The 8,971-nt window shown below is 35.0% G+C and overlaps 1 protein-coding gene across 1 annotated transcript in view; it reads right to left on the bottom strand.

Moving 5' to 3' along the window:
* Positions 1–701, bottom strand: part of LOC137641654 (nucleoredoxin-like) — a 598,725-nt gene extending 598,024 nt beyond the window's left edge. The window contains exon 1 of the mRNA XM_068374407.1: positions 625–701. The gene's annotated coding sequence lies outside the window, so the exon portion shown is untranslated. The remainder of the gene's footprint in view (positions 1–624) is intronic.
* Positions 702–8,971: the final 8,270 nt, after the last annotated feature.

Below are 8,971 nucleotides of genomic sequence, written 5' to 3'. Positions count from 1 at the left end.
TCTTCTTCTTGGGACAATGAAAAGGAAATTGAAAATTACCTGGTAAAAGGAAGTGGGGTAGGGTCCAAAGACCTCTCTGGATTTAAATTACTATACCGAATGTTGATTCAGCGTTCAGTTGCATTATAATTAAATTATATATCATAAAATGGGTTGGAACAAAAATAATCAACAATACTATAAATAAAAGAGAATTTTATGATAATTCTTTTTTAAATGTAATCAAATGACCCCTTATTATCAGTAGCCAACTGGTTATTACATTTCAATGGATTTAGGTCTGGCTATACGAGACAAATTAAAAAAGAAACTTTTAACAATAATCACTGCTGACAATATAAACATTATGAAAAAACCCTCTGACTTTATTCACCCCGGGTGTTCACCTAATCACATCTAATCAACCCCACAGAACGAGGTTAGAGGTTGTGCCCCGTTCAAACCAACAGCGGCACCTTTCCAAAAGCATCTTCAACAACATTCAGTTTACAAAACAATTTGTGTACACAACTCGATGTTCTTTCACGAGTTCCTTGGAATTCGAGGTATATCCACGACTGAACGCGAATGTTACAACGAAAGGCGCGTTGTGATACAGAACAATCCCTGTCAAAGTAAATTTACCACTTTCACAAAAGACAGGCACGAGTAGAGAGTGTCTACACGGTACAACCGACATCAACAGAAGCAGACCTGACACTGATGCAGACGACAGCTCTACACTCCCGCCAAACACCTTGGCGAAGACAGAGCCATCTAGCGAGACCAATTGCAGTTAGTGTCGCTACCAGGTACTTGACGCCTGAACGCGATATAAGCAAAAGCGCTTAGCAACAACACTGTTTTCAACTATTTTTACACTGAAATCATTTACACAAACACCCTTGGCGCATGGGCAATAGTATGGATAGTTTTAAAAAACCAGGGTTATATCAGAATGATAACATCCAATTTATCGTAATACTTAAATCCACAAAATACACATTAATACATACAACTATATACAGACATATATACTGTATATATACTGTATAATATATATATATATATATATATATACATATATATATATATATATATATATATATATATATATATATATATGTGTGTGTGTGTGTGTTAGAGAGAGAGAGAGAGGAGAGAGAGAGAGAGAGGAGAGAGAGAGAGAATTTGCTTCTGATGCATATATGAGCATTAGTCCCAATGATTTATCCATTTATTAAAATCTTTATATTTTGGATGAATTCACCTCTAAAAGCGTTTTAATATAAATCAGTAATAAATATAAACACCATTGCCCTTTTAAGGTTAAAATTCAGACTCACTTAAGCTAATAAAACAGGGTTAGAGGATCACGAGGTAAACTCCGTCATTCTGGTGTTCGTAAGTTCGAACCCTTAATTGGAAATAAGCGGATTATTTTTTTCTTTGAATTAAAAAGGCTGCAGTAATAAATAAATATAAAAATAGTTATAAATCATGAAAATTAAGAGAGCATTGTGGATAACAATAAAGCATATATCTGGAGGAAGGGACCTGAATATTTTATACATACCTCCAGTAGAGCCATACACATAAGTATGCATATTAAAAAACACACACACACTCACACATTTACTACACACACACACACACACACGCACACACACACACACACATATATATATATATATATATATTACACACACATATAGATATATATATATATATATATATAAATATATGTATATATATATAATATATATATATATGAATAGAAAAAAATAAATGTTATGTAATAACGCTTACACCTTTTCATGACTAAGCTTGGACAAGTTTACAGAGAGAGAGAGAGAGAGAGAGAGAGAGAGAGAGGAGGAGATCGTGGAACCAATTAATTATATTCTCAAGACAACAATGCAAAGGGAACACTAAACACGAAGCAATTAGCGCATGGTGGGTGTAATCTAATTAAAAGTACCATCTCATTAGAGGCAAAAACTACACTTTACAATATTACTTTTTCTTATCAGTCGTTTGGGTTTTCCAATCATCGCTTTGTAATCGCCTAAGTCAAAGTTTCAACAAATACTTAACCAATTTGGGTAGTACCATAGCCCTTGTACCATGGCCTTCCACTGTCTTGGAGTAGAGTTCTTTTGCTTGAGGTTACACTCTGGCACACTATTCTATCTTACTTCTCTTCCACTTGTTTTGTTCAAGTTTTATAGTTTATATAGAAAATATTTATTTTAATGTTACTGTTCTTAAAATAGTTTATTTTTCCTTGTTTCCTGTCCTCACTGGGCTATTTTCCGTTGGAGCCCCTGGCCATATAGCATCCTGCTTTTCCAACAAGGGTTGTAGCTTAGGATAATAATAATAATAATAATAATAATAATAATAATAATAATAATAATAATAATAATAATTGTTGCACAAGATTGTTAAAAAAATAATAAAGAAAAAGAAAAAACTGGGACATTCGAGATAAATGTTGCTATACGAATTAAATTAAGAAAGGAATCCTTTCGTTAAAATTTAACATTCCTTTTAATTATAATCTAAGGTTCTCTAAATTTTGAAAAGTTTCACCTCTTCGTTTTAAATTCTTATAATTATTTTTAATTTCTTAAGTAAATACTGTAATTCCAACATAATTGCTTATAATCTTTATAGAACCTCATATATTAAAGGAATTGTGATTGTAAACTTATTTTAAACAATAATCACTTGATAAAGACATAGTTTTGTAGAAACAGTGTTGTCGTGAATAAAATATAAACCCATTGATGCCACTAAGGCAATCGTCTTGAATGAAAATCATATATATATATATATATATATATACACACACACACACACATACATATATATATATATATATATATATAGGGAGTTAAATGGCAGGACAGGATTAGAAATGAAACTATAAGAGATATTACTCGAGTGCCATATGTGGATGAGATCATGATTAGGGATAAATGGAGATGGTTTGGTCATGCTCTTCGTACTCCCCAAGAGAGATTCGTTCACCAAACTTTCAACTAGGCTCCACAATGCACTAAAAGAGTTGGAAGACCTAGACTTACATGCCTGAGGACTATGAAGCGCGAAGTTGGAGATGATGAATGGAGAAGTATTAAATTAAAATCTTAAGATAGAGACGACTGGCGAAATCTAACCGAGGCCCTTTGCGTCAATAGGCGTATGAGGAGATGATGATGATATAAAACTTTCATACCATATATAAATAAACACTCAATATTCAGCATCAAAACCAGTAAAATAGCCACTATCATCATCTTTATCCCTTCTAATATCATAATTACAAATGCGAAAATTATATAGCTATGAGTAACAATAACGATAACATCTTGATTAAAAAAAACGCAGAAAATTTAAAAATCAACAGAAAACGTCATTAGACAGAACGAACGCCTCCGGGTGGAAAGTTGCCATAAATAGCCTTCAAGGTTCCCATTGATAAGCTTTACTGTAATGCGATTACCTCTGACACTTACCAATGGTAACATTAATGGCACTTTCTTGATCATGCAATTCCTTGCCCTTTTTTAAACAAACCGAGATTAATTATATGCTAGGAAGACTTTCATATTTCGTGATAAAGTATATGTAGTTTGTTTTATATTCAAATACTTGGTAGGAAGTAGGTTGGCTGGCACCAGCCACCCGTTGAGATACTACCGCTAGAGATATGGGGTCTTTTGACTGGTCAGACAGTACTACATTGGATTCTTCTCTCTGGTTACGGTTCATGTTCCCTCTCCTACACACAAACACACACCGAATAGTCTGGCCTATTCTTTACATATTCTCCTCTGTCCTCATACACCTGACAACACTGAGATTACCAAACAATTTTTATTCACCCAAGGGGTTAACTACTGCACTGTAATTGTCCAGTGGCTACTTTCTTCTTGGCAATGGTAGAAGAGACTCTTTAGCAATGGTAAGCAGCTCTTCTAGGAGAAGGACACTCCAAAATCAAACCATTGTTCTCTAGTCTTGGGTAGTGCCATAGCCTCTGTACAATGGCCTTCCACTGTCTTGGGCTAGAGTTCTTTCATTTGAGGGTACACTCGGGCACACTATTCTGTCTTATTTCTCTTCATGTTGTGTTAATGTTTTGTTAGTTTATATAGGAGATATTTATTTCAATGTTGTTACTCTTCTTAAAATATTTCATTTTTCCTTGTTTCCTTTCCTCACTGGGCTATATTCCCTGTTGGAGCCCTTTGGCTTATAGCATCCTGCTTTTCCAACTAGGGTTGTAGCTTAGCAAGTAATAATAATAATAATAATAATAATAATAATAATAATGATAATAATAATAATAAGCGACCCGTCAAAAATGACGGCTAAATATTTAGATAGGTATGCACACACAGATATATATATTGCCAAACATTTTCTCTATTATATAGGGGAGATAAAGCATTTCGAGCAGTCAAGAGATCTTTGACCGAGGCTTCCACGTGAGAGATTAAACAATAATTTATATATTTCCGTTTGGCAAGCTTAGAAGTCGGTAAATTCTATACAATAGCTCCGCCACTAATAACTTTAATATTTTTTTTATTATCCTTTTTTTATGATGAATTACTTAGTGCTTTATCTAAAGCTGACTTTTTTTTTTTACCCTATTTGTTAACCTTTCCAATAGAAGTTTTCAAGCAAAATTCATGTCAAACTAGAATTATCAGTGTCTTTTATACTTTTTCTATTAAGATAACCAACTTAGTAACTTTTCTGTATGAAGATAATCAACTTATTATGTTTTTAAAAGGCGGCCACGAAAATCGACCTGAAAATAAACTTAAAACATGCTGTAACATTTTCATAAAAACATAATAAACGTCAATGAAAAGCCAATGAAATTTTAACATGTCTTCCTCCTAAATAGGGAGTAATAAATACGCTAAAATACTACGTATTTCAGCGTGACTTTTATGTTCCAAACTGCAGCGGTAATGCTTTACTGTAAAAAAGTTATTCCAGGCGAAACCGCTACTTATGATTTCCCCCCAAGTGGACTTATATTGCGCGTCTTTTAGACAGCTTTCGGATGTTTATTAGCTTTTATAGAACGCCCGCAATGATCCAGAAATTCTAAAATCTTCACCCATGAGCATTTTTCCGAGTGCAATTCCTACCTCCACGCCCCTCTCCCCCACTCGGATTCTCACCCAACCACCCCCCACACCACATTTTCTGATATACATCCTCCTTTTCATGATTTTTCCATTTATTCCAGCACGGTCCTCATTCTATATCATCCATTTCTTTTTTCCTTTTTATCCTTTATTCTCACTTATTAATGGACTATCTCATTATTTTCGTCACTATTTTTTTTCCTTTTTTTTTCTACTAAGAAGATTCTTCCTTCCCAACAATTAATTTTGCTTGAAGATCTTTGCTTTAAGATCAGGTAGAAAATGAAATTTTGATTGCTGCTTTCCATCTATAAAAAGATTTGTCGAAACAGATCCGCACACATTATAGCATCATCTCCTTCTACGTATATTGGCGCAAAGGGCCTCAAAAATTCTCTTTCCATAAACTAACTAAATCTATCGAGGATTCATTGGCTAGATTCATCAAAGGATAGCCAGTTCCTTGTGATGCGCAGTGCCTAACTAACTAAGGTAAGTGACTCCTACCGGTCCATACTAATTCCAATAAGATTATCAGGCAGGAATCGCCTTGAACCCAATCCGTCACCCCGCTGCCTGTGAATTCACCAAGACTTAGGGGGGGGATGTCTTCCACAACCAAAGTTCTCGTTACTCCACCAGGTTGCTCATCCGCTTATATAACCGTTGGCAAACATGGATTGCTAAGATATACAGTCTAGCCCAGTAACACTACAGTATATATATATATATATATATATATATATAATGAAGACCTTATATCAAGATTTACACCACCAAATAATGAAAATAACAAAAATAAATGAGGAATAAAATAAGAAATTAAGGAGATATCCCAATAATAGGTTGAGAAAAAGACTTGCACTTCCTTCATTCTTCCATAATATCCTCAACACTTTTACTCCATCGACCAACGACTGCATTTTCTCACAGAGGTCCTATCCATTTCCGTTCTATATTCCACAGTAATCTGTTCTTTAACCACTGTTTCCGCAATTTATTCTCTGAATTCCTTACTCTCCTTATCAATTTTCTTTTTACATGTTATCTATTACCTCTCACCTTCTTCTTCGCCACATTATCATCCAGTACTTCTTCACACATCCTTTCCTTTTCTATTACAATTGTACATCAAATTATTCCTTTTTTTCACTAAATGGCTCATTTCCTCAGCCCACCAATCATGGCTCTTCTGCCCTCCAACCTTTTTAAACCTAAATACACTTCCTGCTGCCCCTATGACCCCCTACTGAGTTTGTGCGTTCTTTATGCATTCTTTCAACCTCACTAAGAAAATATATAAATTCCCCATTTGTTTAAGCCAGCACTCTTCGTCCCAAATCAAATCCTGTGTCATATTTACCTCCGCCAACGAAGATGGAAGGAGGTTATGTTTTCACCCCTGTTCGTGTGTTATTTTGTGTATGTGTGAGTGTTTGTTTGTGAACAGCTTCCTGGCCACAATTTTAATCGTAATGAAACTTGCAGGGATTAAGTGGTATGTCAAAAGCTGGAAATTATTAAATTTAGGAAGGTCAAAATCAAAGGTCAAGGTCACAGTCAAGCAAAATGTTCAATTCAAGTAATCAGCCATAAGTTTGGACATCATTGTGACAGAGACTTCAAGCTTGGTTCATATTTGTGTATGAAAATCCACGTCAATTAATACACGTTAAGGTCAAAGATCACCACGTCAATTAATACATAAGGTCAAAGGTCAAGGTCAAGCAAAAGGCTGAGAAATATGCTACCACGGCGGAGGTCTGCGCTCTACTGAGTGCCCCTCTAGTTCTATTTCTTACCTTCTCCAACAAAATCCTAACATGCACCTTCAGAGGTAAACTATAGTCCATTTCTTTTATCGAGGCAGATTTGCACCGACTCGCAGCGGTGCCCTTTTAGCTCGGAAAAGTTTCCTGATCGCTGATTGGTTAGAATTATCTCGTCCAACCAATCAGCGATCAGGAAAACTTTTCCGAGCTAAAAGGGCACCGCTGTGAGTCGGTGCAAATCTGCATCGCTAAAAGAAATTGACTATACATCAAGCAATGCCCCAGTAATACAGTTTCCTTTACCACCTTTACCTTTGCAAACGAATAATTCTCACCCATACCTTCGGTAACTTTCCCTTATCCATATGTACGCTTGAGGGCACTCAGTAGAGAGCATACCTTCGTCATGCCAAGCAGTCTTATTCTGCTCTTAACTCCAATTGCGTACTTGTAATGCGATGTATTTTCTTCAAAATCTAATGGATTTGTCCTTGAATCATACCCCACATATGCACCAGGTTTTGTTAAAATTGGTTTTGTAGTTGTTGCGTAATGTTCACAAACAAAAAATTGACCAAAAAAAAATTTGCCATTTACTAAAATTGCGATTATTTTCAAAGTACTGCTGCGTACTTGTAACTTGATGTACTTTATCCAAAACGTTACAGATTCATTCTTGGGTCATACCCAACATAACTACCATGTTTGGTTAAAATCGGTACAGTATTTCGTAAATAAAGTTGTTCACATTAAAAAAAAAAATAAATAAATAAATAAATAAACGACGAAAGGGGTGAATACATCCCCTTCGCAAAATCTTCGCCTTTGACGAAGGCAATTAAACGCCCCAGGTCAGTCAGTATTTCAAACTTCATGACTGTGCTGCATCGTCTCAATTGTCATCTCATCCCATCTTGTAGCATTTCCAGCACCTTCCTTCTTGATTGCACTTGTTACATTTTAAACATTAACTTCCAAACATATTTTCACACTTATCCTAACTATCCCCGTTCCTCCGTCTTGCAACATTCAGCACAGTCTCTTTTCCACGCATTGTCTAAAGACAACACTTCGCCCTTTGACTCTCTATTCTCTTTGTAATTACTTTCTTGTGCAAGAAATTCTTATTTCATTTCAAAATTTTGTTCATTATATACCCTTTTCTGGGAATATATTCATTATTTTTCTTCCCCATCTTCCATGTGACCAACCTAACTATTCCCCGGTATTCCAGGAATGAATCTGCCCTTGTCTGGTAAGAATTTCTCCTACATCAATCTAACTTTATGTACGTACTCTTTAACAGTAAGAATATCAACTGTCATGCCTATTATCGTTATCATGATTAACGATTAATGATTATTATCATTAATATTAATATTAGGATTAATATTGATATCAACATCAATATTAACATTATTATTATCATTATTATTATTATTATTATTATTATTATTATTATTATTTGCCAAGCTACAACCCTAGTTGGAAAAGAAGAATGCTATAAGCCCAGGGACTCCAACATGGAAAATAGCCCAGTGAGGAAAGGAAACAAAGACAAATAAGATATCTTAAGAAGATTAACAACATTAAAATTAATATATCCTATATAAACTATACAAACTTTAACAAAACTAGAGGAATAGAAATAGAATAGAATAGTGTGCCCTAGTGTACCCTCGAGCAAGAGAACTCTTATCCAAGACAGTGGAACACCACAGTACAGAGGCTTATGGCACTACCCAAGACTAGGGAACAGTGGTTTGATTTTGGAATTTATTTCTCCTAGAAGAGCTGCTTACCATAGCTAAAGAGTCTCTTCTACCCTTACCAAGAGGAAAGTGCCCAATGAACAATTATAGTGCCGTAGTTAATTCCTTGAGAGAAGAAAAATTGTTTGGTAATCCCAGTGTTGACAGGTGTATGAGCACAGAGGAAAATATGTAAAGAGTAGGCCAGACTATTCGGTGTGTGTGTGTAGGTAAAGGAAAAATGAACCATAACCAGAGAGAAGGGTCCAATGTAGTAATGTCTGGCCAGTCG

Source organism: Palaemon carinicauda, chromosome 5 (genome assembly GCF_036898095.1).
Source record: "Palaemon carinicauda isolate YSFRI2023 chromosome 5, ASM3689809v2, whole genome shotgun sequence".
NCBI classification, from domain to species: Eukaryota; Metazoa; Arthropoda; class Malacostraca; order Decapoda; family Palaemonidae; genus Palaemon; species Palaemon carinicauda.
This window is presented reverse-complemented; position numbering and strand designations above follow the sequence as displayed.